This window comes from Echinops telfairi, unplaced genomic scaffold, assembly GCF_000313985.2.
Source record: "Echinops telfairi isolate 266 unplaced genomic scaffold, ASM31398v2 ScPeMD7_2;HRSCAF=8, whole genome shotgun sequence".
Classification (NCBI taxonomy): domain Eukaryota; kingdom Metazoa; phylum Chordata; class Mammalia; order Afrosoricida; family Tenrecidae; genus Echinops; species Echinops telfairi.
Window position 1 is genome coordinate 41176890 of NW_022103898.1, and position 6285 is coordinate 41183174.

Genomic DNA, 6285 nt, shown 5'->3' on the forward strand with positions numbered 1-6285 from the left:
AAAAAGAATATGATACTATCTTCCAGGGATTGATCCCACCTGAGAACATGCCTGGGCTTGTCATCCTCACTTCCAAGGAGCGAAGACGGCACTTTTACTTAAATAGATTTACCTGTTCTTCTGCCAGTCCAGGGTATAGTCAATATTCTTCATTAACGCCATCGATCAAATATTGCCAATTCCACGCATATATATGAGACCGTTGAAATAACCACAACTTGAGTTAAGTACACCTTAGTTCTCAAAGTGACATCTTTTTGTTTTAACATTTTAGAGAGATCTTTTACAGCAAATTTCTCCAATGTAGTGTCATTTGATTTCCTTACTGCTGCTTCAACGGACATGGATTGTGAATCCAAGAAAAATTAAATCTCAACAACCTCAATCTTTTATCCATTTTTACGTTTCTTACTGGTCCACTTGTGGGAATTTGAGTTTTACATTGAGGTATCACTTCCAATAGCCACAATAATAAAGCAAGTATTTATTGAAAACCTATGTCCCAGGCACTATGATGTTTCAACCATGTTAACAAATTTAACCCTTTTAAGAATTTTATGAAACAAGGTTCTCTAATCTCCATTTGATTCATAAGGAAATTGAAATGCAAAATATTGCATTGATAAAGATAATGTTTCACACGTAGAACTGGTGAAGAAGCCTGTCCACCAGTCTTCAGAGCCTGTTCTAATCAGTTTATTGTGTTGTCTCAAATATCTTCACTGGAGTCATAATTGATTGATTGGTTGGGGGAGTTTATTTTTTAAGCAATGCTAGATTTTGTTAGATTACACAGCTAAACATGTGTAATTCCAAATAACCTTCTCTAGAGGTCTGTTTGTGTGTAAGGTGGAGTGACGGGGTATGCCCGTATCATTTCTCCAGGTGTTGTAGACATGCTGCCAATTCCTCATAGCTGGCAATATTAGCAACAGTTGGTCGACTAGGTGTGAGCCATATCACCGTGTGGTCTGAAATACTTTAGATAGTTTCTATTCTCCTTCCCATTCCTGGGTTTCCTTGCAGGGTCTCCAGGTGTGCCTGATTCCCAGGTGTTTTGAGAGAAGGCCCACTCTTGCTGGCCCCTTCAAAAGCCCATTAACTGATCCATACTGCAGCAGACAGGATGTAGGCCTGTGTTAGATTTCTGAGTAGAGGGCTTACCAACATTTATAATAGAAGAGTGGGCATTTTGCCATCTCTGAGTATAGGATATGCTGAGTTGACAGCCAACAAGTTGGAACATATAGCAGAGTCTTATTAAACTAATCTACACTGTAATGTATAGGTTTATCTTCACAAAGGCACTTTGTAGGCATTGAGTTTCATGACATATAATTAGTCTCATGGAATCTCGTTAATGCTCTGTAATCAAACTGTTGGGTTAATTTGTCCATCTCTCACATGGTTGTGTGTAGGAGGCATGCTACCCATTGGAAAGTAAAGCGACAATTTCCTTTCAAATCATTTTTGCTCTCATTTTCAAAATAATTTCTCGGTTTACTTACAACTATTTGGAGTCCAGGAAAGGTCTTCAGTCAGACCTAGAAAATACCTTGTAAACAAGCCCATTTAATACCCTTTTATACATTTTAATTCTGGAATTAGTTTAAGCTGCATTCTTAGGTCAAGTGCGCATGTGTGTAAAAATTAGGGTTAGAGGTGCTTTCTGCTAACTCTATATAAGTCAGGTTTCCAGTGATCTGCATTTTACCAAAATTCTAGGGGGTCTTTGGTTGCCTTTAAAATTGGCAGCTTCTCCTTTAGGCGTAGGTGCCTGCTGGTTGTCATTTGAACATACCAGCCGGTCTGTGGGAGAAAGGGAAGGCTAGCTACTCAAAAAGACTCATCATGCGGATCCCGAAGAGGCAGTTCTGTGTTATGACTTGGAATCAACGCGATGGCAGCGAGTGTGAGTGTGAGTGTGTGTGTTGGTGTAGTTTCACTTTAGGCTGACAGAGAGAGGGACAAGTGGCCATCCGACATTTCATTTGTAAGAAGCAAACTCTAAAATGAAGCGTCAAACCTCAGCCAGAGAAAGAAACTCCACATCAGCACAGCAGCTTTTCTGCTCCGAGCTGCTCGTGGCTTATAGCACAGGACCTTTCAAACCTACAGCACACCATGCCATTATCTTCATCTTCACAAAGAGCTTTTTAGATCTGCTGCATGAAAGATGTGGTAATAAACCACACAAATGCTACATTGAACCACAGAAAATGCAAGGGGAGAATTTAATACCTGCAGATATAAAACCTCGGGTGGTTTTTAAAGATCCTTTTCATCTTGAGAAGAAAGAGAGATTTAATCAGTCCTTTTTGGAGCCGTTATCCCATGTCAGACGTGTGCTGCTTCACTGTAGTTCAAAGAGAGCAAAGGTAGAATTCTGCTTCTAACACAAGTTGCAAAGGGTCAGGAACTGAAATAAATGAGCAGCCAACTTTATTTCCCATAGATCAAATGATGTGTACTATAAGAGGCATTTCTATTTCAAGGAAAATGACTAACCTGGAGCCTATTATAGAAGCCAAAATGTGGCTAAGCTGTGGTTGTGTTCCTTGTTGTTTTTGACTTGTAAGTTAAAAGATAAATGACTGAATGAATGAACGACTAAGTACATATTTTAAAATAATGTCCAGTTGAACATGTTTAATATATATCCTGTTCCTTCAGGATTTTTCAGCGATGACTGGAGATTGCTTGAATATTACAAATGTGGGACTTCTCCTGAGTCCTGAACCCTGGCTGACCTCAATAAACAAGGCAGGCTAGGAGCAAGGAAACAGGTGGCACCAAGCAAGATTTCCCCCTCATCTAGCAACTCATCCATTAGCTCTGTGAACGTTGCAGCACAGGGTACAGCTTTTCATCCGGGTGACCGCTCCCCTGGGCGGTTTCCTCCTGTCTCCCTGCATTACTCATTTTCCTCGGAATTAGGCGGGAGGGTCATTCTCACACCAGCTCTGCAGACTATGATACAAGCCTGGAAAAGAGTTCAATGAATGTCTTTTTGTTGCAAGAGGGGGTGCATTCGTTTCAAACCCATTTAATAAAATAACTAGACTTGGAATAAGCTACATGCATGACAAGAAAACAAGTGGTTTTAACATTGTATTCAAAGTGTTTAAGGAGAACTGTATAAGGAAGTACTGGAGACTATTCAATCTCTTCTTAAAAACGTGTTGCTTTAGGGCCCGTTGTGACTTGTAGGAAACCATAGAGGGTGGACTAGAACTGACCTACAGGGTTTCCAAGACTGTTAGGCTATACAGAGGCATATTGCTACATCTGTTTCCCAGAGTGCCTGGTGAGTTCAAACCGATGGCCTTACAAAGGCTACCAATGTGAGCTTTATCCCTGTACCACATGGGCTCTGATACCGGCTGCATCCTTAAGTGGAAGTCCTAGAGCAATGACTTGGGGGTTGAAGGTAAAGTAGAAAGTAGGTAGGCTTCTTGAAGAGGTATGAACAGGGATTAGGGGAAAAAATTCCAGAGACTTCACTGAATAGCAAGGATTTGAAGTGAAATCTGCTTGCCTGTTCCTTTCATGTCAGTTATTATTGCAGTTCTCGGTTATCCTGCATTCTCTTATTTATTATACTCACCAGGTACCCATCAGTCAATTTTCTATTGTCTTAAAATAATTAGTCACTACATTTCCTCTAAACTTTATATACAGAATTTACACAAATTGGTATTTATACCCAATGAAATTTGTGTCTAATGTAATTGTGGCGATGGGGAAAGTTGAAAACATTTAGTGCTAAAATGTTGAAGAAAGCCCCAATTCACATGGAACGCTGTGTAACAAATAATATTTTATAACATAGGAATTGGAGAATTATATAAAAAGATGGGTATTCCTAGTCAAAATTAAGGATGAAATTCACATTAGCAACTTGCTTTTCCCATCTCTCCTATTAATGTGTGTGAAGGTGATGGGCGTGGTGTCTATAAATGATGCAATTAAAGAAAGTTATTTAGTTTATATGCCTGCATCAAATGCATTTCCTTGAGCTGGTTAATTGTAGTTGTTGTTAGCTGCCTTTGAGTTGCCCTAAATCATGACCGCTGTGCACAATGGCGGGGGTGGGAATGCTGCCTTGGGCCCATACTATCCCAAATAATCTGTGCGATCAACTACTGGGGTTCCTAGCCTTTTCATTGACTGATTTCCTGAAATGGCTTGTCAGATCTTTTTCCTAATGTGGCTTTGCTGGAATGTGTTCAGCATCATAACTCCATAAAAGCCTCCAGTGACAGAGGGGTGGTGATTACAAATGATATGCATTTGAAACATCCAGAATCATGATCCCACAGTTTCTGGAAGAACCACAGTAAACTCAACACCTCTTTGGATTTCAGCAAACTCTATTGTACGCCGTCAGAAGAAATAAAATTCTACAAACATAAAACAAAGGGTGAAGCAGGATCCCGGTGTCCTTAAAATCACAAAGTCACTAATATTCTACTAACATCAACCACAGAGGACAACAGAGTAGATTACTAAGTGAAGGTCAATGTAAGAGTCCCCTCCAAATCTACAAGGTTGCTTCTGACTCAACACATGTTCATTGAGCACCTAATTGAATTGTGCTGTGCTGAATTCTGTGGCAATAGATGTCTGCTTTGATTAGTTTAGATTCAAAACGACAAAAGATAAAATCTTGTATCTATCTATCTTCCAGGAGTTTAGATCCAAGTTTGGTAATAACCGATTAATTTTTCCATCATATCGTAGACGTTAACTTCCCTACTTGCTCACACTGTCAGCAGGTATTCAGTCTCATGCAAAGTCAGTCTGTTTAATTCCCTGTGGTTTGTCTGTTCTGAATTCATTTTGCAGGTAATCAAAATCTTATGCACTAGTAAGAATGCTGAAGGAAACAAACCAACCGAATAATATTTGGCTTCGCTAATTTTTACCCATCTTATTTGAAATATGAAGTTGTATTTAAAGACAGTGTCTGTAAAGTGTATTACCAGATATAAACTTGAGTTAATTTTTTTTTAGAAAATTGATTTTTTTTTTGCTTCACTTAGTTTTATGTTCTGATGGAATGTGCTAGAGAAGCAATACACAGGCTATTGTCACTCTCATTATGTGCATACAAACTCAGTAAATATTTCCTGTTCATGGTCAAATTTTTTGTATCATATAAATCTGAAAGTTGTTTTCCATAAATCCAATAATTGGATCAATTTGTATCAGATTTTTAAGACAACTGGCCAATTTAACTTTAAAAAATGTATATGTATAATATGTGGTTTCATAACTGTCACAGACATTTTCATTACCTTTTAATTAAATTTCTACACAAATTTTGGAAGCCCCCTTGTGTGTGTAGGTGTGTGTGTATATTTGCTACTTCAACATTTTTGGCATGTCTGATTCAGGGGTATTAACTCTATTCCTTATGCAGTGAATGAATACTTACCTTCATTATGCAACCAGCATCACTATTTGTTTTCAAATGTTCCATTACCCTTCCCAGAAGCTCAGTGTCCCTTAACATAGCAGGTCCTATTTTCTCCTCCCGACCATTTCAGGTAACCATGAAGCTTGCCTAGCTTAAGAAGCTCTGCGTTCGATACATTTTCCTGATCTAGGTATTTTATATGGTAGTCTCATACGATACTTTTCTTTTTGTGGCTGATTTGTTTTATTCAAAGACTCCCTGATAGCATAATGGTTAGACACTCATCTGCTAACCAAACTTCCACAGTTCAAACTCACCAGCTACTTGTAAGGGAGAAAGATGTGGCAGGCTGCTTGCTTAAAGTTGACCATCTTGCACACATAATCTGCAGTTCTACTCTTTCGCAGAGAGTCACTGAGGGTTGGCATTGACGTGATGCTAGCGGATTGCACTTCAGTCAGCCTGGTATTTTCTAGATTGACCCATGCCATAGCATGTAGCAAGACTTTATTTCTCTTTTAAAAATCAGAGCAAAATAAAACCCATTGTCATTGAGTCTATGCTGACTCATAGAGACTCTATAGGACAGGGTGCAACTGTCCCTATGGGTTTCCAAGACTGTAAATTTTCATGGGAGTGGAAAGGCCCAGCTTGCTGTTGAAGAAAGGCTAGTGGTTTCAAACTGCCAACCTTGCTCATTTCAATGCATAAAGGGTATGCCGCTAGAGTTCCTTCCCTTTAAGGATGAGTTATAGGCCATTGTATACATATGGCATTTTTTATATCCATTCATCTGCTGATGGACAGAGAGGTTGCTACTTTTGGTTAATACAAATAATGTTGCAATGAACATGAGTGTGTAG